The sequence below is a fragment of the Lichenostomus cassidix genome, chromosome 1 (genome assembly GCF_008360975.1).
Source record: "Lichenostomus cassidix isolate B80296 chromosome 1, HeHo_3.0, whole genome shotgun sequence".
Classification (NCBI taxonomy): Eukaryota; Metazoa; Chordata; class Aves; order Passeriformes; family Meliphagidae; genus Lichenostomus; species Lichenostomus cassidix.
Window position 1 is genome coordinate 11366382 of NC_139479.1, and position 27744 is coordinate 11394125.

Sequence of the window (27744 nt, forward strand, 5' to 3'; positions counted from 1 at the left end):
ATACCCATCCATAAGCTTCTTAGAACATATAACCCATCTATTTAATTAAACAGTACTCTATCACAAGATGAGAAAAATAAAACGATGGGGTGCATTCGTGCATTTAAAAAAATTTGTTTGTTTCAGTTCAGAGTTTTTGGGTTTTTTTTCCAAAAGAACTAACAGAAGGCAGCAATAAAGGATTATTTTCCTTTGAGGGTCTGTTTAGTTTTAGACTATTCAGTAATATAAATCTCATCCAATTCCTATAAAGTCTATAGAAAGGCTCTTAGTGCTTCAGTAGGTATTACAGCAGTCTTGCACTACTGTTGTCTAATCAAACATAATAAATTGGAGATTTTAAATAAAAACATTGCTTGGAAAAAAGTTGTGTAAGAACGATTGACCCAAGTTATGAGAGTAATCCCTCGGCCAGGGATGTGTCCCAGCAGTGCCCAGGGCAGGACTCCTGCACACGAAAACAGGCAGGGCTGGTGACAACCAAAGTGATTCTCATGTAATGCACCTCCCAACTTCTGACAGCTGCCAGTACAGGGATTTTCACTTTTCATCATGAGAAAATTCCAGTCACGAAGATGAAAATGTTAGAAATTAAGAAACATTGATCTGAAAAAAACCCCAAAAAACCCAAACCCCAAACCTTAAAGGCAAAATCAAGACCACAAGCAAAACTTTGTTGAATCATCCAGCTGCTTTGTGAAAAACTCCCATGGGCTGCTGCTTGCTCCCTGCCATGCTGCTCCCCTGCCCAGCACATGGCCCAGCACGTCCTTCCCAGCCCACTCTGGCCACTGCATCCTTCTGTCACTGAAAGTTTTTCTCATCAGGAAAGGGATATTTCCATGGTCTCCTGCCCCCCTCTAGGCAAGTCATGGCAGGCAGTGTCAGGGCCAGGTGTCAGGGAACTTCCCCAGCACCCCCATCCCATCCATCCATGTGGAAATTACACACCATTTATTAATTATCATTTCTATGCACTCCTGGACATCTGTCAGCCCCTGCCCGTTCTCACTCTGAGATGTGGTATCACTGTTTGCATCAAGGAGGTGCACATGGCCATCGTGTGATTAATGGGTGCATAATTCAAATGTTGTTCCTTTGACTGCAGAGCCATCTGTTGAAGCGTTCACTCCCTCACCCCTGAAATTACTTCTGCAGCCTTGATGCAGGCTGGCCAACCAAAATGTGGAGTCCTGTGGGTCAGGGGAGTGATGGGACTGCCAGGAGCAGTAAAGTGCTCACTCATATGCAGCTTCACATGAGCAAGTTCCCAAAGAAGTATGGCTACTTTCATCCTGAAGTACATTAAGTACTAAACTTTCATATATCAAAGAGCGTGACTGACAAAAACAAAATCAAATCCAGAAATTGCCTATATAGATGTAAACCACTTTGACAGGAACAGACCAAAATTTAACTGGTTTAATGTTCCTGGGTAAAAATATCCTTTGGAAAGTTATGAAGCAGAATAAGAGATTGCTAAAATCAAAGAAGTGTGAATTATCTACCTCACAGAGCTCGTGAATCAATTACATATAAAGCTATACATGTCAAAATTAATTAACCTAAGAAATGTTTATTATTCAGAGTTGTTGATTTTCTGTCTCTTCGCTATACACACACAAGGAACTTGATTTTGTGCTTACCAATGCATCCAATTTAGCAGCTGCAAAGGTTTTTCCCAGTTATTAATATAAGTGATTAGAGTCATCTGCAGTCAATATGTTTTGAAGCTTCATTTTGCTATTTGGATGCCATGAGGAGATATAGACTTCTACATATAGACCTCAGCTACACATGTGGGAATAACCTACTTGAGGGCAAGGCAAGGACAACCAACACAATGGAAAGAGGGAGGAGAAAAATCAACATTTTTACTGCATGTATGACAGGTCTTGATGGCAAAACCTGGGTGAGAAGAATGTATCAATAGAGCTGTACTATGGACCAGCTACCTGAGGTGGAGACAAAGACTGTAAAGGAGGTTAGAAAGATATGAAGGTAAGAAAGAAAAAGAAGATAGTGACACAAAACCTCAGCTGCTGTATGTGGATTAGGTCAGTATTATGGTGGAACATGGTGATTAAAGTTTAGGACATAATAAACAGTTGCTCTTTGGAACAATTAAGCAGAGAACTCACAGGAAGAGAAGCAGCTCTTTACTTTTTAACAGTGCAAAAGACCCATTTCAAGAGCCAATTATTTCAGTACCACTGTACAATAATCACTGTGAAGTATGGAAATTACGGAAGCAAATCTCCCCACATTCCTCCAAATAGGTATCAAAACAGTCTCACCTTCTCTTACTGAAATACTGCTTTAAAGAGGGGGAAAACCTAAATATAATTGAAGTTATTTAAAATAATTTTTAAAAATGCTCCAAATGGTAAAAATATTAGTTGGTGCAAAGGATGCTGTTCAAAGACATCATGTTACAGGCTTGGTGAAAGAACCCATCAGATCCTTTACAAAGGGCTAGCTTGATCCTGACAAATAATAAAGGGTCTTTTAGAGACGAAAAACCCCTTCTTCCCAACATGAAAATCACAGCCCAATAATTGGAAATTATATATAGTAAATTAAATGTAAAGCTATAGCAACTCAGCCCTGACAAAAATGTAGAGAATCAACCCACTAACAGCATATATCATAGAGAAAAAATATTTTCAAACTCATTAGAAGATGAAGCTTGCCATCATTGGTAACAGCAGATGATTCAGTAGGATGAGAATCAGCAGAAAAAAACCAGTCAATAGAGAAGCAAGAAGCTGAAAAACAGTCAATTTATAGATATTGTTCTAGTGTGTATCAGATGTTTTAGCATCTAAGGGTGTTAAAATGATTATTGCTACCATAGTTTTAAGTATTTTTAGTTTCACAAAAATCTAGTAATACTCATAAAGGAAACTATCAATATCACTATAAGAGTTTCTCAAAAATGCCAGCTTAATGTTAATGAATTTCCAACAGACAATCAAAACATAAAGAATGACTGGGACAAGAAATGAAAACAAAACTGAAAAGAAATACTATGCCACTGTAAAAAGTCATAGTGAACTTTGTTCTGGAATATGACACATTATTGGGTCACCCTGTCTCAAAAAAAAGGTTTTAATTAGTAATTAAGCAAAGTAACTATCAAGGGAATAGTCAAATAGAACATGTTTGCTCAGAGAAATGGAAGATGACCAAACAGAGCAGGTCTATTTGGTTTGCAGAGGAGGATACAAAGAGCAATATGTGAGATCTGTAAAGTTACAGTGCAAGGACCAATGTTTGCAGTACACAAGAATGAGGAGACAGCCAGTGAAATTATGCAATGACATGTTCAAAACAGATGCATAACAAATAAGTAAATTGTATAATTCATTCGTTGCCTCAGGACATGTTGAAGGCCAAAGTATAAATCAGTTATGAAAGATTAAGTACATTCTTGGTGGAGAGGCCTCTCTTTTGTATTAAACAATAGTCTGACTACAACTTCCCAACCAGAAAGTGCCAGAAAACTGTGTGCAGCCAAGGCAGAAGGACACACCAGAGACAGATAGTCTGCTTCATTTGTTTCTTTCACCCCTTGCCTAGGTTTCTTTCACTAATCACTCTTAGAGATGACACAGTGGGCTAGCTGGGTCTTTGTGCTGAATCTCCATGGACATGTTTTTTTGGGTTTTTTAATGGTATATGGAACTTGAAGGTTTTGCATTGTTGAAAGAGTTAATGCACATTATGCACAGGTAATGCAACACAGAATCTGGAAACAAATGACAAGGAATGTCACTTTCCTGGGTTACTATACAAAAATTTTACTTCCCATTGGTGTTTACATCACCTAAAAAGGGAGTAAAAAACTGCTACCAGGTAAGAATTCCTGAATTTATTCAATGCTCATGTTACAGGTGTAAGTAAGCAGACATTATGAATGAAATAGGAACAAAGATGAGAGATCCTGGAAAAGCAGGAAATTCAGGCTCACTTTCACTTCTGTCTGTCAGGCACTGTTAATAAAGATACTGAGCCATATTAATTATACCAGTCGGTTCAAAATGGTGCAAACCCTCCCACTTTTACATATTTTGTTTTGGGTTATTTTAATCAATTTATTCATGGCCTGCAACCTGTAACCTTACTAGCAGAACTTCTAGTACTTCAAGAAGCTTAAAAAAAACTGTCCACAGGACAGAAACGTTCCTAACATCCCCTCAGATTTGGAGTGACTGAAAAATGGATTTGTGGGTGATGGCAGCATGGCATGATCTCCATGTTATTGGCAGCAAAAGAGTTAAAGGAAATAGGTTTTACTATGGCTGTGTGGGAGTTCTGTTGCTCTCTGAATTTTTCTTCAAGTCTATACAGGAACATGAGAGCCTTGATAGGAAAATATTGTGCCCTCCTGAAATACAGGACAACTTTACAGCATAAACAAATTTGAGGTCTCACACAGCTTAGTAAAAGTGACAGCTTTTCCTGATGTGAATCTGTAAACAATTCTGCCAAACTTTTGTTATCCATGGTGTGAAATGCAAATTTCCCAGGTCCAACATTTTCATTCTTCTGACTTTATTTTTTACGTTAAATATTCGCTTGAAATAAACAGCAAAAATAAATGCTGCAATTTTAGCATTGTTAGAAAAGGTCTGTGAAAGCACAGGAAGCAAGCTGCAGACAATGAAAAATGAAGGATCAGCAATTACTAAGATTTAAAAGAACACTCCCAAATAACTTTGTTTTGTGGACCTGGGAAAAAACGTAACTTCCATTTCAATGTGTAGTTTTGCCTTGCTTCATCTCAAAATGCCAATTTCTTTCAAAGGCCAGGATTCTTTCTTCTAACAGGGGGCAACAAACTCTTCCTTACGCGATCAACAGTGAAGGTGCAGCATTTCCTGAAAGAAGAGAGACAACTGTCAAAGCAGAGGAGAAAGTTTTGTTTTCAGCAGTGAAGAGAGATGAATCAGAGCAAGAAAAAAGAATGAAGGCAGAGGATAGTGGCTGGGCCTGAAATGAAGGCAATGTGATCTGAATGTTGATGAGGAGGCATTGACAAGATGAAAGATCTCTCTCTGTCGCGCTCTCGCTCTCTCATTTCCAGTGTGTAAAATCTGTCCTGTTGACACACTCTTGCTCTCTTTTTATATCATAAAACTGGAACAAGCAGGATTCACAATCAGTGGTGGTGACACAGCCCCTGTGAAATATAGTTGCTGAGGGAAGGGCTCAGCACCTTACTCCTATTCTCCCCCACTTTCTGAGACCCTTCTGTCCTTGTAACTGGACTTTATCAAGGTTTGAGAATGCTTCTCTGAGTAATTCAAGCTGATTACAGATACAGCAGGTCTTTGAGGTACTCACAATTCACACCCACTCTCCAGGGTACACAGGGTAGTTAAATAGGTATTTTATTCATATGTAATTTAGGTGTATTCATAATGTAACGTAGCTCTCTGTTGGATGTCAGTACTCATAGGAAATCCTGGTTTTGAAAACAAGACAAAACAACAAAACCAAGCAGACATCAATTTTGGAAATAAAATCTTGCCAAACTTTAAAAATTAAAAAAAAACCCACCCACCTTTAATAGTGGGTACACCCAGGCTCTTGCTTCAACACAAGCATTGGGGAAAATGTCACTTTCCAGCCATCAAGCCATTGGTTTCAATGAATCAGAATCTTCAAATCTCCTTTCAAAGAATCAGCTGTTGCTGAGTGCTCAGAGCAGTGTGTATTCTCTCAGAAAACACACACTTTTTCACGCTGTAGAACAGCCTATAGTGGCAGATATCAGTATGTGTATAACATGGGCCTAAATATGCTGTTATATTGTGAAGTATGCAATATACAGCCAACAAAATTGTGCATTGAGATTTTAAAAAAAAACTCTAAATTTTACGTTGTATCTGAGGTAGTACTGGCTTAAATGTCGTTCTGTATAATGACTTTTTAAAACCAGTGCATAAGAAGCTTTTTAGTTTTCCCCCCTCTATAGTACAGCTGTAGGGAAATTGTGATTTCACTGGAATCAGTCAAGAAAATCAAGGAAGCCAAGGTCCTTTTCCAAATCTTTCACTCTTTACTTCACTTTTCACTTGTTCATTTTTGTGGCTAATTTGCCTAAGAAGAGTAAAATTAAATTATACCTTTATCTGCATTATATATAGGAGTGATGAGGCTTAGTTAGTTAATACTTATGTAGCTTTTCATAAAGGTAAAGTACATTTTATTATTGTTGAATATTTAACAGCAAGCAGTATGCAGAGCAGTTTCATTAGAATTTCTCAAAGGCACTTCTGGAAGACTTCCCTGAAATTCAGTAGGTCTTGGATCCACTGTGATTTACTGAGATGATTAAACCAAAGCAGATTTGTTTTCCATGCTTATACTATTATTTCATCACTTAAAAAAAAAAAAAGGTTGTTTAAATTTGCTCATGTGCAGTTATAGAAGATAAATATGACTGCAGAGGATGCAAAATTGCTGGGACTTCTCAAACAAAACTGTTATCTGGTAGGCAGTGGCCTGGAACATCAGAGTTGTGGGTGCTATAAAGTGGCTGTAACCTTGCTTCCTGCTTTGCTGTGTTAGAGCCTCGGAAAGCCAAGGTTTGCTGCTGCCAGTGACCATGTGGTAACATGGATTTGTGGAAATGCATGGACTCTGGACTCCTTTTGAGGAATAAAATTCAAAATTAAGTGTTCCACTGAGAAGCACAAATGTGCTCTAGAAGGAAGGAAAACTGCCCAACCTCAGCTTCATCTGCTTTCACACAAAGATCAGTGTGTCACAGTATTGTCACTGCTGTCACATCTTAATCTGATCACACCCAGCCTGAGCAAAAGGCACAAATTGCAATAGCAGCTGATAATGTTAATTCAACATCAATCTATTAGGATAATTAGGAAATTCCAATCTTTCTTGTCAACCATGTTATGAAGATGGGGAAAATATAGAGAAAAAACCAACCAAAATCATAAATCAAACCAAGATTCTTTGAGTGAATTCCTATTCACATTTTCAGTTCTGAACAGAATATCTGACAGGTGGAAGAACAAATTCAAATATTAGTGTTCAAAAGCAGAACATCTTTGAATTATCTGCAGTTATGTTTTCTACATCAAGTTATTTAATGGAAAATTAAAATTCCTACCAGGCTGAAAACACTTAATAGCAATAACCCATTTTAAAAAAATAGCACATAAATCACAAAAGGAAAAATATGCATGTCTTTTTAAACTGCAGGTACTATTAGGGTTTGGTACTAGAAGCTGTTAATAAGCAATGCATTTCCTCAGGAGATGGGGGTTTGAAATGCATGGGTCAGTGAACACTTTGTAAATTTCCAATAATTTTGCTCTCCCTGGTCAGTACTTTCACACTGTATCACACACATTTTCACACTATGTGATGGGGGCATCTTCTTGCTGATACAGAGAGATACAACAGAGAATGATTTAGACCTAATGTTAATTGAAGGATTATAGATGGAGAGGGTTTTTTCAGGTAATTTGTTTCCTCTCTCCCCTTTCATTTCTCTGCAGTTCTTCCCCACAATGGCCTATTTCTCACATATTTATTTTATGTGGTTTGACACTACATTAAAAAATCCCACTGAAATAAATGACCAATACGTAACTGTCAGGTTGTTCTGAATCTGTGGTTTATGTCTGACCACATGTTTATGAGTTTTTAAAATAGAAATACTTACAGTAAAACCCTCAGACAAAGACTGAAAAAAAAGCCAAAAACCACCTAAAAACCAAACACCAAGCCAAGCAAAACTTCAACTGCTATACAAATCAAAATCTGATTTAGTGATATCACCAATGATGGAAAGAGTTTCAGGTGTTTCCACAAGGGCATGTATATATACAAATAAATATGTATATAATAACATACAAGGCAGTGTTTCAAGAGAAAAAGTGGAACATTCTTAAGCTATTCTTCAATTTTAAATAGAGACCTGACCATCATTAATGACTGTGAAAACATTAATCTTTGTCAGAAGATCACAAATTGAACACTTATATTGGACTTCAAGGATTTGTCAGAATCAATATCGAGAAAACTTTGCAATGCATTGTAACAATCAAAACAAATTTTCTGCCACTGCAATTTGTGATGCTAACTGGTAATTAGGGCAGAACTAATCTTCCCTAACTTTAGGCTCTCATCATCATCATCAGAGTGTCATCATCATCCTGAGCTCATCCAGACTACCTTTATAGGCATGGGGAAGAAACAGAAGCTGTTTGAGAATGATTCAGCTCATTCTAGTGTAGACATCTTAAGTGAATCTCACCTTTGAAGGATCCATTTCATTCTCTCATCTAGACAGGAAAGTGGATTAAAAGCTTGGAAATGGAAGGTATATGACAGATGCCTAAGACTGTGTGAGGTTATTCCTGTCATTAATATGTAAAGAGGATATAAAATAATAAGCAGAAGTGAATTTCTAAATTTAGAAAGTACAAAATTGCACAAAAAATAAAAGAGTGATTTTTCAATAGTTACAATAGTGTTTGCAAGAAAAGTCTTAGTAAAATTAATGAAGATTATAAAAAAAAAGTTACCCTACCTTTGCAGCCTTGCATGCAATATAAGGATTCCAAGGGGTTGCTAAAAAGTCCTGTTCACTTGCAGTTATAGGTTTTTACATACCTAGGAAGATAAAAGAAAAACATAATTTTTATTGGTTTTTTGTGATGCTTTATAATAACATGCTTATACAGACACTCAATGACTTTTTCAAAATAGGAACTGAGTACTAATATCCTGAAATCTCTAAACACTTGAAGAGCAATTAGGGAATTGTGACTAATGGCCATCAGCTCTAAAAATAAACCTAAAGGCACTTTTTTCTAACCCACAAATAGATCCCTTCTTATACATTCTGTTTACATCTGATGTGATGATCAAAGCCTTATAGGAGGGACCTATTTATTTCTTTAAAAAACAGAATAAAGTGAAGATTATGATAAAGGTTCTAAGGAAACTCACTGTTGAAATATGCTCCAGCATCTACTGTGCTCTGTCAGTGAACATCAGGAAAGCTCAGGTAAGCAATGTCACTCTTTTTTTCAGTGATTACTGCATCTCCAAAAGCAAGGAAACAACTGAAGTCAGTCTGTTTTCAGGAACAAGCTGTTTGATACAGCTTCACTGGTTTCTTCTAGTTATCTGTGGCCAAGGATGATAAAGCAAATAATGGATGGTTTACATCAGAAAGGAGATATTTAATATTATGTATTTCTGGTTTTACATGGGATTATTCCTTGGGGATTTCAACTCATTTCCTCTAAATTTACAACTTAAGTTGTTTTAACTTTTAGGAGTGATTCTAAATACTTACGTAACTATGTCAGAGAGGATAGAAAATAGACCCAGAACTGAAGAGTCATGAATTTCTCATGCTTACTTCCCAGCACATAGTCAAAAAATCAACAGCTATTACTTTTCCTCAGGGTTATGCCACTTTAGCTAGTTTATTTTAATGACTCATAAACAGCTTAAATTTCTTTCTCTCTTCTAAATGGCAAGGTGCTGCAGTTTTCAATTGCATAATAGAGCAAAATTGGAAAGTTTCAACAGTAAGGAATATTTATGAAGTTAATTTTTCTTTTTCCATTTTTCCACACCGAATTTGGCTTGCACCCAGAATATTTATTTAGCTTCAAAGATTAATACTGCTTGATGTTATCATGCAATACTGAGGGTGTGGTTGGCTTATAAAAATCTACACATATAAACAAGGAATGATACTGGAGATTATACTTTCATATGATATAATGCTGGCATGTAATGGCATCTATGGCTATTGTTTAATTGTGAAGAAAATAGCAATCTTTGAAGCTGTTTTATTACTTGATATTATTAATTTTGACACTTGTAAATGTAATTTTCCCTGCAGCCATATTTTCAGGTGTTCTTTCAGGTCATTGTAAGAGAAAGGAACTCAGATTTTAGGGGGAATGTCACCTTTGTCTATTAAAGCCAAAAGGAAAAAAAAAACTTAATTAAAAATCTTTCCCCAAATTTCTCTCCTTGCCAAAAGGACAGCGTGACATAGCATGAATAAATTCTTAACTAAGCTATAGTCTGCCAATAAAATTCCAATTTAATGGACACTGAAGCAAAAAGACATCGAGGCTAAGGTTGTAGCTCATTTGTTTTGTCAAGAAGTGGTTGAAAGTGCTTAAGATATCTTTGAATTGTAATCAATGTCCTTTTCTCTTACAAATACACTTCTTTCTTGTCTTGTGGTTACAACTATTTGGTCATTAATTGATTTTTTTAAAGCTTGGTTAATTATAATTTGCCTGTAAATGTAGCAAGTTTAGACTAAGAAAGATTCTCTTCAGTTAAACAGGAGAAAACAGAGAAAAAAATTACCTTTTTAAAAGAGGTGCGCTTATCACCAGGAAAAGGAGTATAGAAAGAAAAAAAAGAAATTTAGGAAATTACCAGTTCGCATTGGAAACTTTTTGTAAGTCAGGCCTTCCTCCTTACAGCTGGAACTCTGAACAAACACACAAACACACATACTCTTTCTCCTTATTAATCCAATCTGATTTTTCAGTAATTAGTTGTAGAAAGCACGCTCTTAGGAAGAAATCCACTTTTTTTTTTTTTTTTTTTTTTTTGGTGGGAGAAGCTGATAGAAAATAACAGGTGGAACAGGACTCTGAGATAGAGGTATTGTGAGGGTACAGGTCATCTGCTTGCTGTGTCCAGCAATTATTTCTTAGATCACCTGGTCAAAAAGAAAGTTAACAGGAAACATGTAGAATGAAGTACAAGGTCTATTTCAGAAAGTGGTTTGTAAGGTCTTGTTCTAATTTACTGAAAGCAGAAGTGACATGAGAACTGAGACAAAGTGACAACAGTTTTGCAATTTGGTCTTCACCATTAATTGTATTTAGAGGAAGTATATTAGTGTCCATCCCTTCTCAGGCTGCTGAACCTTTATCTAAATTTCCAGTTGACTCTGGGAATCCTGCAACTGCTGATTTTCATATCCTTAAGGACATATCCATATGATTTGCACCTATTCTGCCTTAGCATTTTTTCATAATTCCTGTGTGCTGTACAGAAATTCCCATGTCCAGCTCTCTGTATTTAAAATGGAGCTGAAGTTTGTTCTCATGGTTCACTGAATTTGTTTACAATTCCTTTGAGAGCTTCTGAATAGGACAAGGGCTGGTTGGCAACACCAATATCTTTATCTACACACCCAAAAGGAAGAAAGAATTTGATGTCACAAATGTTCCCCATGTCAGGTTAGTCCTGAGTAGGCAATCTCTGCTTACAAGAGAAGGATTCAGCCAAATCCTTATCACTCTTGAGCAAGCAGAGGGTAACTCAGGATGTTTTTGGCCCAGTTAAGAGGCATGCCTGCCCTAGATCAGTGGGAAGGCTGAAGCCGGAATGGGTGTTCTCATTCTTGTGATATTTAAAATAAACTACATTTTGAAAAGAGGTGTTGTAACATTTCTTAAAAGGCTTTATTTGGACTGCTGAGCAGCAAAGGCTTTTTAAGACTTTTTTCCTCATTTTTCCCTTGGAATTGTTAGCTAAGAACACACAACAAAGAGGAGATATAAAAAATCCTTCAACTTTTCTGTGAAGCAGCGGGGTTGCCAAAAATTCATGCTCAATCCACCTCCAAATAATCCTCAGTAGAGCAGTCTTATTATCACTGATCCCTGAGGACAGTGGAGCTGAGACTAAGGCAGTTACACAGAAGCTCCCCTCCCTCAAGGTGTCTTTAGAAATTCCTCACTCACGAGAACTAGGTCTGTGTGACCAGAGGATGAAGACAAAATGCATGGCTTCATTTGGCTCCATGCTATGGATCTTCCTAGCCCCAGGATTTGTTCCTCAGCCATTTAAATTAACATAGCATTAAAATATGACAGGATTATGTTCTGTGGACTCATTAACACATTCCTCTGGTGCAATGGGAGACAAGGGATGCTTGAACATTCAGCCACCCGAGGCATGTATTAATGGGACTGACACCCCCTGCAATGTCTCAATACGTTGAAAAAGACTCCTACTGAATACAACTTTGGAATTTACATGCAATTTTTCAAATGTACCGTGGAAGTATTTATCTTTTCATTCCACCAAGTAATTCTCAGGTTTGTGATGGGAGAAGAAGCAATTTTCTCTATGAACCAACTATTAGATTGTTATATTTTCCCAATTCGTGTACTTTTCCCTTCTGTTAAAATTTTCTTGCCTAACTCCCATGAATTTAGCAAAGCAAACTTTGATACTTCAGGATTTTCATTTTTTTCCCCATGATGACTTTTCCTGCCTGCTGCACTCAACAACCTTTCAAAGGCAGGCTGAGATGCTTTCAAGCTTGTTTATTGTTAGAAAGCCAAATGAAAAGCTGATTACTGTTCCCCATTCAGTTTTTTTAATTCAAGCAGCTCCACAGTTGTGTTTGTAAATACAAACAACCATAAAAGCAACTGGCCACCCCTGACTCTCCATTAAGCCTACAGGCAGTGGAGGATGCAAAATCTTGGAACCACAAGATACCAGCTGTAACCTGCACTTACCTTCGGGTCCTTAGGTGGCAGTCTTCCCTCTGGCTTAGCACTGAAACCAGAAGAGCAGAAAATGAACCCTGGTATTGGAGCAGCTATTGTTTTAGAAATGCTAAGACACAAAACTGAAAGTATTCTGATGTGTAGTCATTAAAAATGTGCAATGGTTTCAAAAACTATAAGGTTTTTGGGCACAGTAACTTGAGCACATTCAATTAGAAAGGTTCTGTATGTCTAGACAGGTTATTCTGGCCTCAAGTCTTATGGCTACCACAGGTCATTGAGCAACAAACACATAACCCAGGGATGTAAAAAGTCATGGCTGTACCTTAAAGCCTAAGTACCAATTGTTACATATGCCTATTGATATTCATGTTCAAGTTCTATTGTTATAAAAGGGCAATAATGCCTTCCAACAAAAACAAAAACAAAACCCCCAAAACAACAACAAAAGAGTTTCTTTCTAAAAACCTAAAGATATTTGAAAACCAAAAAGTTGAAGATATTTCCAAGGTCAGTTTAACACACTTGTGTATGCATTTTTCTCTACACATACATGCATGTACAGAGCAAATAAATCACTGTGAGACAAAATTTTCTTTCAGTATGGCATATTTTAAAGGCTAAGGGATGCCAGAACCTATCTCTTCCTCGTGCTTAGGAAGTAAAACAGATTATCCACATTTTGTAGAATATTTAAGCATTTTGCCAGTGGTCAATCAGATAGTTCATAACAAGGCCAGGAGTGGCTGCAGATCCAGATCTTCAGGTCTCTTCTTTCCTTATCTGTTATTCCTTATGACAAGAAAGCCTGCAGTGCCCCAAGATGTTATTCAAGTATAATTTGATATCACTTGAACTTTAAATCTGTGTTTGAGACCCTAGGTATCTACTGAGCTATTTTATCCAACTCTGAGAAAAGAGTTCTCTTGCTGTCTTTTGCTGTAAATGCTGAAATTTACATCAGTGTTTTAAGTTTAAAATTCAATAGAAGCTCAGAAGTGCTTATTTTTTTTTTTACTAAATCTTGCACCTTTACCTATGATTACAAAAGGCAGGAGACCTTCAGTCTTCTGGCAAATTCTAGTCTTGTATTTCTTTGCGAAGAAAGTTTTTGATAAATTTGTCTTCCATAATCACCCTTTATCATGCTCTGCAACACAATGTGTTTTCATCTAGAAAACTGCATGGCAGACAGCATCATACTTTAGTGTTCCTTTGGGTTCACTTTGGCCATTTAGACTCTGTGGGACTTTAAATTGCACTGGAGAGTTCAGGGGTTGAGAATTGTCACCTGATGGAAACAAGATACCTGGAATCTCTCTTTGCAACGCAGATAGAAAGACACAAGTTCAGCTTCCCACGGGAAAATGGGATAGGACAGCAAAAATGAATTGGGCTGTGTACTATGAGTGAATAAAAGCTGAAAGACATCTTGAGTCTGGTGATATTTTTGCACTTGACTTTCCTCATGCTACATTATTGCTTGTGATACAAATACACAAAGAAGCATAAAACCTGATAAAATAATGTCTCAGTCTGCTTTTGAATGTTTTAATTCCACCTTTTGAATCTTTTAATTCCAGCATGAGTCTATGCATGAAGTCAAAAAGCTGTGGCACTGTTTGCAAGTTTGAGGCAAACATAGAACTTAAAGATTTCTGGCTTTCTTTACACACTGAAAATGTTTAGCCTCGTCTCTCTACATTTCAAAATAATGAAGGTGAGAACCTACCCTTTTGCCATCAACAGGTGCTCATTTTGCAAACAGCTGCTTCAGTTAAAGTCTTTAGCACCATCCATATGCCTATCATCTTCAGCTGTGATGGGAGAAGGATCACAGGAGCAGTTTGTAACCTCATTTACATGAAGCCAGCCAGCTAAGATTTTACACCAAAAAGCTGATTTGATTATTTTGCTTCATTTTGTCTGAACTACTCAAAAGAGATTTTATGCTACCAAAGGTATAGAAGAAGAACATCCTGTAGTTTTCTGCACAGTATGTACAAATAGAAGTAATAGCTTTAATCAGCTCTATAGCTTCAGTAAAATATTTGTTTGCTGAATTATTTATCCATTGTTATTATTTACCTGACTGCAAATAGGGAAAGTAACAACTTATCTTGACTGAAAAATTGAAATTTTTATTCAAGACTAAGGTATTAAGTAAATATTAAGCATTGTGAATACATTACATTATCTTTTTGAAATGATCAGCGAACAGCTTTGCTTGGCTTCTAATTCATTACCCTGTACAATGCCTAATGTTTTTAGTTTGTTTTTAATGGAGAAATTTTAACAATTTTTAAACCACTGTAAAAGCCTTTATGTAACAGTGAAAGTTGGGCATGCTGGATTTTCTACCCATTATCTCAGAGTCTTTCTGTGACAGCACATCTTTCCCCCAGTTCTATAAAAGTATGTAAGATAAAGAAAACTTTTCAAAGCAAACCTCTATAAAGGTTTTTATAAACGTCTTTAAAGGTTTTCTTGGTTTTGGTTTGATTTGGTGGGTTTTTTTGTTGTTTTGTTGAGGTTTTTAAAATCAAGTATTATATTCTTGTAGCTGTAGGACAACCAATATCCAAGGGCAAAACCACTCCACTGGTTCTAATGCTTCTTGAAATGCAGTGACAGAGGCTTAATGTTAGAAGTCTGAAATAAATTCTGAAAAGAGTGAGTCAAAAGAATATGTAGAATGAAATACTAGATGCCTTTTCTTTTTACTTTGTCTACTGTTGGACATTAGGATGTTTTGCAAAACTACAAATCATTGAATTTATGGGCGTCAGTTGTGCTTCCTGTCAGCAACATGAAACAGTAAGCAAGAAATATCTTTTTTCTGACTGGTTACTTTAATTAGAATTAGCCTGATTAAAATATCTGGCACTACCATTTCATACACACCTTGTGCAATGCAATGTTGGGAAATGATGCATGATTAAAAATCATTGCTGTGGTCCTCTTTTAAATTCAGTCTTCACCAGTGGTTTTAGTGGGGTTTCCTTTGCAAGAAATGGGAGCTTATTTTTGCTAATAGGAGAAGCAAACAGTGTTGAGGAAAAAATGCCTGTGTTTGGGGAAACACCAACATTAATTATATATGTTCATGTATGGTAAATATTTCACTTTTTTTTTCTTAAGAGCATAGTAAAATATATTTTTTGTATTTCTGCACCCTCTTTTCATAAAGATACTTGGAGTTATATTCTAAATGCAATTAGGGTACAATCTGGCTAGAGATACTAAATCCATGATGTTTAATGCATGGATACAAAGGCTTTTCCCCATTCACATTAGGAAGAAAAAATTTTAAAAATTATGAAAGGATTTCAGAAATAATTACAAAGGGAGCTTCTTTATTTAAAATGTTATTACATAAACACTGAAGATAAAAAATTGCTTATTTTTTAGGGTTATATGTATATATATGCCTTCAATTTGTATATATACACAAGCTTATCCCCTCCCTTTGTAAGAAAGGAAAGAAAAAGAAAAAAGGGGGTACAAGAAAAACAGAGAAGTAATGCCTGCCTGTCATGTCATCTTTTCTCCCATCTGATGGAGTATGATATTTCCTGTATTTGCCATACATTTTAAAATATGATAAATAACATTTTCAAGCCTTTAGGATGAAAAATAGAAGATATTATTTAGTGAATATAAGAGAAATAGTCTGTAGCAGAAAGGTAATTAAACCTTGCCCTCACTGAACTGGCTTTTTAATTAGTATGTTTAACTATACTTAGTAGAAGTATATAGCACAGAGTGACCTGACTAGCAATATATCATTTAGACATTCCAGTGCTTTTATCAACTTTAAAACAATGCTGCTCTGATTCTCAAAAAAAGGGACTTCTCTGCTTGTTTCTTCAAGAATGGTTTGATGCTCCATTCTCTCAAAATTTCCATAAAACATTTATATTGCTAATGTTCAAAATAGCCTCTCAAATACGCATGCTGAAAAGAAACTTCAAAAGGCAAGATTTGGCTACCTTCACATGATTGAATATTTACCCTACAAAACATTATTGTAAATTTGGTGACATTATACAATGGACAACATTATTTTCAGGGAATAGAGGTTTTAGAAAGTCAGAGTGCAGAAGAGAGGTATTAAATTTTAATTAAAAAATATACAGTGTTCACAAGCGGTCTTTTTCATCTTATTTAACTAGACAGAGAAAAAACCATGAAATTCTATAGAAGTATAAAAAGAAAATTTTGATTACTTAATTGTACATTTACAGTGTAAAAAAAATCAAAGGCAAGTGTGATGTATTTTCATTTTTCAGAAATGCAATATTGACTCTGGCCTGATCTTCCACCCCTAGCTCCATACAAGAGCATTCAGCTTCCAGCTCAGACTTAATTTTATTCCTGTGCTTTTTGTTTGTACCAAGACATAAATTTACATGAGAAAAGAGAAATATAGTTATTTCCTTATATACATTTTTGTTTAGTATAAAAGTATGATAATTCTTTTTTTCTGAAAGATTTCTTGGAGCAATTTTGAGATCTGTCATTATATACTATTTCTCATTAAGCTAAGTTAGCCCTCAATACTTCCTATTTCTTCCATGTTTAAAGAATAAAATGCCAGAATGTTTCATTACACAGCATCGTTTCTTAAAGCAATCATGGTAAATTATGGACCTCTTCAATCTTCCACCAAAGGAAAAAAAAATTAGAAAGGAAAGATTACAGTTCCTGCCAGGGATCTGACTAAGTCTCCAGCTGTTAGGACAGATGGAAAATTCTGTAAGTCTTTACATGGTAGCCCAAAGAATTGTAAATTTGTAGCAAACTTTTCATATTTCCTTATTCAGCTCTCCTTGAATGAAAAAAGGAGTATGAGAAAGTCAAAAAGAGGGGTATTTGGTATTGTTTTTCCATGCCATTGTGGCAGATGGAGAAGAATATTAAAAGTACAGATAAATCCTTTACTTTAAGATGTCTACTGTTGGATTTTAAATTAATTTTTTTGTAAGAAAGCTCATTTTGGACTGTACATAGAGCAAACAGAAATTGGCTATTTTCATAAGCTTTAATTGTGTAATATGAATATTTTTCTGATGAGGGTATATTCCACTGGAAATATTTCTGGTGTAATGCATCAACAGTGTGTTTCTAAAAAGTATTTCTGCTGTAAAACAAAAGAAATAACAGAAACATAACAGGAGATAAAACAGAAAAATGAAACAGCTTCTACATTCCACCTCACTGTGAAATATTGCTTGTGTATTGGTCTGCAAGTCACATTGTATAAACATCCAACAATGCTTGGAATCTAACATCAGTTTTTGTTTATAGTTCTCATTCTATGTTCATTATTCAAAAAAGACTTTTGACTTAGTAAAGCTGAAAATAAAAGAAAGAGAATGCATATTGTTGTCAGATAAAATGCAGAAACTCTTGCAGTTAGTGGATTGTGACATGCTAGCGAGGAAACTGCTCTGTTGCTTTTCTGAGTGTGTTTTTATTGGAACAGTGTGATTTATGTGGGGGATTGTGGAAAAAAGGAAAAAATGTCATGACTAAAATTTGTTAAGCTGTAATAATTTTTAAGGTACTTAAAATATATCTGTTTTGTACATAAATATGTTTTTGATGTGCGCTTGTTAATGCTTTTCTCCAGTGCATTCATTCTCAAAGATTTTACTGAGTATCCAAAATAATTTGAAGTCTGCCTTGGACAAAGAAGGTTTGCTTTAAGACCGTGGTTTTAGTATAACTGGTAGATTTTTATGGTATGAAGTGTCAGGGAGGTTTAGCTTGGGTATCAGGGAAAGGCTCTTCCCCCAGAGGGTGGTTGGGCACTGAACAGCTCCCTAGGGCAGTGGTCACAGCACCAAGCCTGACAGAGCTCAGGAAGTGTTTGGACAATGCTCTGAGGCACATGGGTGACTCTTGGGCTGTCCTGTGCAGGGCCAGAAGCTGAACTTTGATCCTTGTGGGATTTCTTCCAACTTAGCATATTCTGTGATTTGTTTAATTTTAGACCATCAATTCATATCCTGGGCACTTAGATTTTATATCTGAATATAGAAACTCACAGATGCTATTTTATTGGCCACTTTACTGGACATGCACTTCCCTTGTGTCTTTAAAGGCAATCTAAGGTCATTAGTTCAAACTTTTGTATTTTGTTTCATTGGCTATCCTGCTACCCTCTGATAGAGGAAACAACCACTCCTGTTTCGAATTGATTGTCCTTAAAAAATCTCAGTGTTGCTCCCATGTGCCTAAGAATCTTCAGCCAAGGCTCATTTCTGCCTGTTTTGTGTGTGTGTGTATATGTGTTGTGTTTTACTTTGTTTCATTGGAAATTGTTGCCATACCAACACTAAGCCCAAGAACTAGTAATACCATTAAGTGGTACCATTCCAACCTGGTTCAAGGCCAGGCTAAATGGGGCTCTGAGTAGCCCCAACTAGTGAAAGATGTTCCTGCTCATGGCAAGGAGGTTGGAAGTAGATGATCTTTAAGGTTCCCTCCAACCCAAACCATTCTATGACTCTACCATTGTATAATAGCTGTAAAATTGGTCAGCCTAGTCTGGGGAGCTCCAGATTTATTACAAAAACATTATTGGGGGTACACAGTGTCTGTGCTGCTTTGTAATAGTGAACACTCTTTCTGTAAATTACTTTGCCTCCATGATTTTTCTTCTCTTTTTTACAATATGTGCTGGATCCACTCTGCTCATCTTTCCCCATTTTTCACCACAACAGAATTTCTGCCTGTAAGGGAGTGAGAAGTGAACTGCTACAGAAATCCATCAACTAACTTGAACTTCCGTTGTGCCTTACCCATTTCTAATCCCCAAAGGTCAAATATATAAATTTCAAATTCTTTTAACTCTTAAAAAAACCCCAAATTGTTTAAAAACCTCAGTTGTTAACTCTTGAGCAAGTTTAAGCACAGAATGGGCTCCTGGAGGTCACCTTGTCCTCTGCCTGCTCAAGCAGGGCCACCTAGAGCTGGGTGGCCAGAGCAGTGCCCAGGCAGCTTTGGATATCTCCAGTGGTGGAATTTCCATGACCTCTCTTGAACAACCAGTGCCAGGGCTCAGTCACCCTCACAGGGTGACAGGATGATTACTGCATGTCTAGAATGCTGAAGAACTGAATGTAAACTGTTAAAAAGGCGTGGAGAATGTAATCAATTAATAAAGATCTATAGACTGAAACAGTAACAACAACAAAACAGTAATAATAATAATAATAAAAGAGCAGCCCATCCAATAAATACTTTAATAAATTTAAATTTATTCAAGAGCAGTCATCTCTGGGATCTCATTGGGTGTTTTGTGTCATAGACAGTACTGTGTAAAAAAAACCCCCCCTTGCCATAATAAATTTGCATAATTTAAGAAAAAGAATTAAAGAAAAAGTAATAATAAAGTTAGTGCAAAGTCTTTGTATATGTCTCCAGAAAGCCTACCTCATTGTAAGATTTAGCAGATTGTGATTCAGATCATAACGTATTGAAATAAACTTATTTTCAAATATCAAGTTTGAGCATGTCACTACTGAAAAATCTTTTGGACTATCTGCAGTAGCCTGAAAACATATAATCCTTAAGTATTCTTATTTTACCTCAATTTAGAAACTCTTGAACGTTTATACACCTTCATTATTTGTATGAATACTTCACACAAAACATTATTTTGAGATTATAAGAAAAGAAATACTTTTAAATTAAGATCTTACAATTTCTTTTCTTCCAAATGTACCTCATATACCTTCTCCACGATTACAAAATATAAAGCAATCTGTTTCTTGAAACATTAAAATCTTCTCTATTAAATCACAGCACTATTTCTGTATGTCATTAATCATTATAGGCAAGAAAAAGAAGTTCTGTGGAAATGCACTGCAGCCTCATCTGAAGCAGCAAATTGAAGTCTCAGCAATGCTCAGAATGAGGAAGTTGCTTTCCCTTGATGTTGGAATGTGCCTGTTTTATTCCCTCCTTTTACCTTCCTTGTTTCTTGCTGACCAGTGAATACAGTGAGCTTTTATAAATGTATAAAATAGAAGTGGGCAGACTTCTTGTTGAATTCAGCATTTTCATGGCATCTTCCCAACCTCTTTGTCTTTTATATGGGAGAAAGAAAGGTGTGCTTGTGTTGTACTAGACTTGCTGCAGAGTTGGCTTTTTTCACTCTATTGTTATCTCAGTACCTTCTTAAGGTTAACAATTTTCCTGTAGCATCTGCACATTTTCAGGAAACTCTGTAAATGTGGGGGAAGGATATGAGAAGGAAAAGAAAAAAAAAAGTTCTCTTTAGTTTTAATAAAGTCTCCAGTACCTGAATGAATGTATAATTTGCATAATATTGCTTTAGTTGATTTTTATTAGGCTTTGTTCTTGGAAAAAGTTTTCAGGGTATCTCAAAAGGGAAAGAAAATAAAAAACCCTCTTTATTAGCCATTTCGTACTCTCAAGACTTTAATAGAAACTGGAAATCTATTTCTAGTGAGTCCAAACAACCTTACTTTTATGCAGAACCTTTTATCACTGGGGAAAAAAAGTCCTTGACAGTGAAGGAGAATACAAAACTTAAAACATTTCTTTAAAGTATCCTTCTTCATGTTATATGAAGGTGATTGAAATTTTTCTAAAGGGAGAAAGAGGCTGGAGTGTTGTCAATTTTTTTAATCAGTTGGAAATAATAATAATAATAATAATAATAATTGGGATTTTCTACCTAAATTTCTCCATAAACCCACTTGTCAAATTTGTATGTAAATCTACACAAACCAATTCTTTTTTTTACAGACAACAAGAAAACTAATACTTGTTTGACTTAAGTATGCTTAATGGATTTAATCCCTTTAGTGCTAGATATAGTTTTGGAGGGATCTATTGTGTAGACTATTTAGCATAATTGAAATGGTACAGTGTTAATACTTGAAAAAAAAATTTAAAAAATAAACGACATATTAAGACTGTACCTATTCCATTTCCCTTGGAAACAGTATATTGAAAAATTGTGAATGTGTCAAGAAGGACAGGGACACAATATTAAAGCAACAACAACAACAAAAAAACAGATAGAAAAAGCCCTGGGAACACAAATGAAGAGCAAATCAAGAAATTTCTCTTGTTACAGCTCAATATACCAAACAATCTGAAATACCTGTTTTAATGGTATAAGCAAATAAGTCTGAAGACAGTGCTAAATTAGAAAGGAACTTGATTACTGTATACAGAAAAAGCTACTCTGTTGAAGAAAGAGTGAGACTTGACTAAATGCCAAATAATTCTAATGCTAAAAAAGCCATTCACACGTGTTTAGTAGACCTGAAAGAAAGGGCTTTCTGTCTAAGAGGAGAGTTTTGGGGTTTCTTTTACAATTATCTAAGCTAAACTTATAAAAAATATTTCAATGTTTAGTGTAATGTATTCCCTTGACACTAGGTACAATTAATCAGGGTGAGGACATTTAAATATTTCCTAGATTAAAACCTAATATGCAAGCAAGGGGTCAGCATAAAAAATAGTTTCAAGTGCATTTCAAAGAGTCATTTGAAATTCTCTGCAGTTCCACTGCAGAGAGTAATACAAAAAAGTAAGAAGTTAATATAAAAAATGCAAATTATTGAATCCTTTAGAGAAATTACTCTTTTTCCCCAGGTTTGTGATCATTAAAGTAATTAAAAATTTATTTTTGGTTTTTAAAAGAGTTCAGATTTGAGCAATACTGCTCTGCTGCCCAGGGAGATCTTTTTCACACCAATGTGGAAGTCTACTGTGGATTAAGGAAGTAGGAGTGCACTGGGAAGAAATTTGGTGTGGTTCTCTGTGGCTCTATTCTGCATCCCTAGTGTACAGTGGTATACAATAAAGCAGGCTATTACTTGGCTAAGAAAGCACATTCACTGGGAATGGGTTAGAAAGTGATGTGAAACTGTTTGAGAGAGCTTTATAAAGAAATAGTCACATATGAGGTTAGAAAGCACTAACTGCACAACAATTTTGGGAAAGCAGTCTTACGCTTGTAATTGAAAATGTGCTGGTGAATTGTCATAATGGCTGGGAAAGATGATAAATGCTTTCTTAAACCCCTGTCATAATAGCTGTAACAGAATGCTATTCCTAATACCACTAGGTCTGTTTGAAAGCATTATTACCACCATGTATCTACACTGTGAAAGCCACACACCAGAATTGCAAATAGTTTGAAGCAAATAATTTCAAGCATAAAACCAAGATCTAACTGAGATTCTGGATCTTCTCTAACGATGCCAAGATGTGTTCACAGAGTCCAAGAGTGCAGTGTCATAGCTGAACAGGTACACAGGCATAGAGCAATGATAAGCACAGGTGTTACACCCTCACTAGACATTTCTGTAGGCATTTACCACTGCCATTGGCTAACTCCCAGATTAAAGGCAAATTGAGAGCCACATTTATTCCACTTTGTGTGATCAGTCCTTTAAAGTTTAAATTGAGCTTATTTAATAAGGGGCACCTCCACATTCAGGGGTTTTTATCTTCTCATGGGGAAGTCTGTCTTTAATTCATGGGTTCTCTCACCCACCTTTGTGTGGCTTAAGCAGCAAAGGATGCTTGTGGAAAGATACAGACATCCAGAGAGATTAACTTGAGACAGAGGACCTGAATTAATAATTCACAACATTATGTGTCTTACTGATGTTGAATCTTCAGACTTCTAAAGAAGTCCAAGTCGTCATCTAGAAGCAAATACAACAACCAAACCCCCAGAGATTTCTTCCTGTAGAAAAAACCCTAAAACCCACAAAACCCTCCTTTAATTTCATTTCATGTTCTATGGGGCCGAAAGTCTTGGTTAAACAATTTTTAATGTAATTTTTATGCAAATAAGCAAATCATTTGCGTCTTGATTTCCTAAGAAATATTAACTATATCCCTTCTAAAAGTCATTAACCTAAGCACTTTTGCAATATTGAAATATGGTTTTGTATTTAACTTTTACACAGCCCCACTAACTTTTTTTCCCAGAGGATTTCTCTTAATGACCCTGTATTTATTGTGTTTTTAAGGGCTTTCCCTTGGTTTAAGTATGAGACACAGTTGTAATCCTCACTAATATATTTTATATTATGGTCTTATTTACTTGTGTTTTGGAGAAGGTCTGAATCAGGAATGTTCTCTATCCAAGAGGTGCACCCTGAATCACGAAATGCAGTTACCTCTGTAGGTTGTCTCTTTTCCTTTTACCATCAGCTTTTCTTAAAGACTTACAAATGGCAGTCATGACTGCACATCCCCTTCCTTACTCCTGTGCTCTGGCCTCTCGTTATCCTGACATTTCCAAAGAAATATGTAAACCTCTTTCAGGTTCATTCTTTCTATAGCAGATAAAAGTGAATCATTCTGTACTGATCATGTATGTACCTCCTGATCCCTTTATTTCTGTGCTTACCCTTACATTTCTGGACAAGAATTTAAGAGAAGTAGCTTCTCTGATCATTGTTTGGATGGTATTTAAAAAATAAAAGAAAAATAAAACCCTGCCTTTTAAGAGGATGTTCCAGGTCCTGAACCTGGCAACTGCATTTGAGTCAACCTGAATTATGGTGATTGGATGCAGCAGAGCATTCACTGGCAGATGAAAGATGCTGCAACTTGATATTTTGAACAATCACTGAAGGCTTTGGGTGAATAAGTCAATGGAAGTGGCCCAATTGTATTTTAAAAACACCTCCTTTTTGATTCTCTGAAAGGCATCACCTTGTGTCTAGTTCTTTGTAGAAAGCAGACATTTTCATCATAAGATTTGCAATTTGCTGTTAATGTTTTCAAAACATTATTTTTGTAACTTTTTTCCACCCCAAGATTTTAAGGCAGGAAAAGGTTTAATTGGGATATTAGAAATAACAGCCATGTTCTTAATTAAACAGAAAACTAAATTTTGAAGTCCTTACAATATCTTTTTTCAAGCAGGTAGTTTCTGAACAGAATTTGGCTTTGTTCCTGTTTGTTGAAATGCTGAACTCATAAACCGTGAAACAATTTGTTGGACTACAAATTAAGTAAGAATCTCTTTCCATTATTGCAGTTAATTCTTGAATGCCAGCTCAACACAAATGAAATTGGCTGGTAGCACACCTGTTGCAGACAGTGATAAACTATCTTTCAGCCTTTTGCCTTGCACAGTTAAGATTTAAGAAGCTGATTTGGCCAAGCCTGTTTAAAGCAATAACATCTTTTTTGCAGGTAAAACAGTACTTCATTCCACATTAGCAACAGACTGTTTCACTGATTGTGAGGAGGAGAATACCAATGAGTTTTAAAAATACATTAGAAATGTTTTACTAGTCCTTAAAATAAAACATTAAACTCAAGATTTGCAATCTGCTCCCTTTACAGCTTTCATTGGGATAGATGTCAAGAGGCTATTTTTGTACGTAAAATGCTAATTCATGTGAATAGAGGTGATACACACATGGTGTTTGTACAATACCTCCCCTCACAAAAATTAATAACTTATGCAGCATTTGACAAGAGCAGGAGCCTGTTCCTTCCATAAAGTGTTAACATTACTGTGTTTTCGTAATTAGATAAAAAATCCAGCAATAAATACAACTATTGGGTGGTCTGATACTTACAGTTACATGCTAAAATGTGTACTTGTAAATCCAAAATCATTCCCTCTAATCCCCAGCCTCCCTGGTATTTTATCTCAAATCACATTACTCGCTGTGTGTGACTGAGTTTAAAAGGTGCAATGTTTAAATTGATTATTATGCACCTCTTTGCAAAATAAATTTCTACAATATTTGACAGAGAAAAAGACAAAGAAGACACACAATATTAATATCTGGACTATTAAAAACATTTTGTATCTAGGACCCATGAGGCTGGATAGAGGGGCAAGGGTAGAAACCCTTTTTTTGTGGTAGCTTTGGGAGTCATCTGTAAATTAAAAGCTCAGGTATGAATTGGATTTGTACCAAAAGGGCAATATTGAGGATGGTTAGTGTGCTGGACCTCAGAAATAAATATCAGGCCTAATCTAGGTCTCATACGTGTGAATGGAAAGCTTCCACTTTATTTCAGGAGGAGATGTACCAGGCCCATGCTGCTAATTTCATTTTAGCCTCAAGCAATCTTGGCCTGAAAGTTAGCCCTGGGCACTGCAGAACTCTGGTGTGTAGCTGTAGGACCTCTGAGACTTGGATGCACATATTTTTATCCATTTTGACAGAGATAAATTTATTATTAGTCTCATACAGAAAACAGATTATCTGCAGGCCTTAGAGACCTGAATTCTTTGTTGTTCAGGGTTATATCCCTTGGCAGGGAAATTTACTCCCCTTGTCTTTGGCATTTGTCACCTTTTGGTCACGCCTTTACCTCAATTTTTGTCTCTGATCTAGTGATTTTTAACTTCTCTTCATCTAGGTGTCTGACTTTGTCTCAGTCCAGATGTCATTTTTTGTGACTAGGTAATGAAAGCTCAGCTGCCAGCTTTTATTACAGGAAAATGCTCTCTCATATGTATTCTAGTATCCTGCATGAAAGCAGACTTTTATTTCAGAATCACAGTAAGATGCACCTATTTTTTCTTTCCATCTCTCTAAGCCAAAGAAGTATTCCACACACCTTTCTGGCAAAAAAGGGCAAAACCAAATATACACTTGTAAGCAAAGCCTGCTGCTTTAAGAAAGTCTAAGCTAGCATTCAGTGAGGGTAAATAATGCCAAGTCTTTGTTACTGAGCAGGTATTAATGAAATATGAGCTCAGATGAACGAGAAAAAATATCAAATTACTTGATTTTAAAACGTAAATATTCAACCAATAGGAAAAAATCTGAAGAAACCTTAGAAGAGAAAATAAGAGGAAAGGAGACCCTCTCCACAGGTGCTACATCAAGGGAACTACCTCTTCAAAAATTATGTGATTAAGTCTCCTTTCACTCTAATCTGCACTCTTCTCACTCATTGTATGATAATTTTATCACCTGATTTAACCTGCTGTGAACTGGGGAGAAATCAGGTCCATCTTTCAGCACAAAAAGGTTTTGACTGAGGACTAAAATATTTATCCAAAATGAAAAAAAAAAACCAAAAAAATGACAGAAAAAAGTTTCTATCCTCATGGCTGTCTCACATCATTAGCAGTTCTGCCATTAATATATAATATGAAGTATTTCCTTGCTGTAACAGGGAGGTGATCAAATGAAGCTAAACAGACAGGTAAATAGACACATTTTCTGCTTTTTCTGGTGGTGTAAGAGAAACAGGTGGAAGAATCTTCCTGAACTGAGCTCTGAGCGGGCTGCAGAGGGAAAACTTAATTTAGCAAGCCCAAAATGAATTGAGAATGAACTAGACTGGAACATGTCATCATCTGTGAAGGCTGAGTCATCTTTCCAGCTCGTGCAGAAGCAGAAACTGATGCGTCTAGAAATTTTGTGGAAAACTTGAATGCATGAGGACGACTGCCTCAAGTCACTTCCTCCCCTGTGCTACCAAAGCTCATGTGTTGCACGTCACACTGATGCCTGTTGGTGTCACAGATGGTGCTTTTCCTCCTCCAGATGTAAAGGATCTGTAAACCCAACCTAACCTGCATTAGCAACTTCCACACTTCTGCAACAGCTTCTGCATCACAGATTTCTGGTAGCATAATCTAGCAAATGTGGTCCTTTTGCAAGCAAAAGGAACAGTCTGGGGCAATATATTTCACCTTCTGAGTGATAAATTTGCTGAGCTGAGCTGCTCTGGTTTGCCTCAGTGGAGCTTCAATTAAATGAATTTGCTACTTAAAGGGAGGAAGGGTCCTTGTCCCCTGCACTTGAGAGTAACTTGGACTGCCTGGTATAGAGATGTTACAATCTATACATTCCCTACACCAGTCTTGATGTCTAATGCCCCTGCTTAAAGAGAAAAAAAAAATCCTATTTTCCATATTAATTTTTGCACTTGGTGATTTGCTTTCTCATTTTTGCAAAGCACAGTGAGCTCTCCTGACGAAAATCAGCCTAAATAAGACTGGATAAGTCTAGTTGCCTGACATACTGATGAAGTTAGTTTAGTTTTTGTCAAAACCAAACTCAAAAATCTATTCTGGCTGTCTGACTCAACAAATGACAGAAGTACATACTCAGATTTCTAAAATATCCGTTGCAGTAGGCAGTGGTTACTACATGCCAACAAAAAGCATTGGTATTTCAGCTACAATGCAGGAATA

The 27744-nt window shown here is 36.1% G+C and overlaps 3 long non-coding RNA genes across 3 annotated transcripts; 2 read left to right on the forward strand and 1 right to left on the reverse strand.

Moving 5' to 3' along the window:
- Window positions 1–6245: 6245 nt before the first annotated feature.
- On the reverse strand, window positions 6246–12629 carry LOC146444189 (uncharacterized). The gene is made up of 4 exons (XR_014853994.1): window positions 12564–12629; window positions 8992–9171; window positions 8570–8652; window positions 6246–6390 (listed from the first exon to the last, which is right to left on the reverse strand). It is a non-coding gene; the product is annotated as an uncharacterized LOC146444189 (long non-coding RNA).
- Window positions 12630–14465: 1836 nt separating this feature from the next.
- LOC146444190 (uncharacterized) lies at window positions 14466–19892 on the forward strand. The gene is made up of 3 exons (XR_014854138.1): window positions 14466–14515; window positions 18190–18255; window positions 19286–19892. It is a non-coding gene; the product is annotated as an uncharacterized LOC146444190 (long non-coding RNA).
- Window positions 19893–22671: 2779 nt separating this feature from the next.
- Window positions 22672–24888, forward strand: LOC146444191 (uncharacterized). The gene is made up of 3 exons (XR_014854319.1): window positions 22672–22855; window positions 24492–24580; window positions 24765–24888. It is a non-coding gene; the product is annotated as an uncharacterized LOC146444191 (long non-coding RNA).
- The last annotated feature ends 2856 nt before the right edge of the window (window positions 24889–27744 follow it).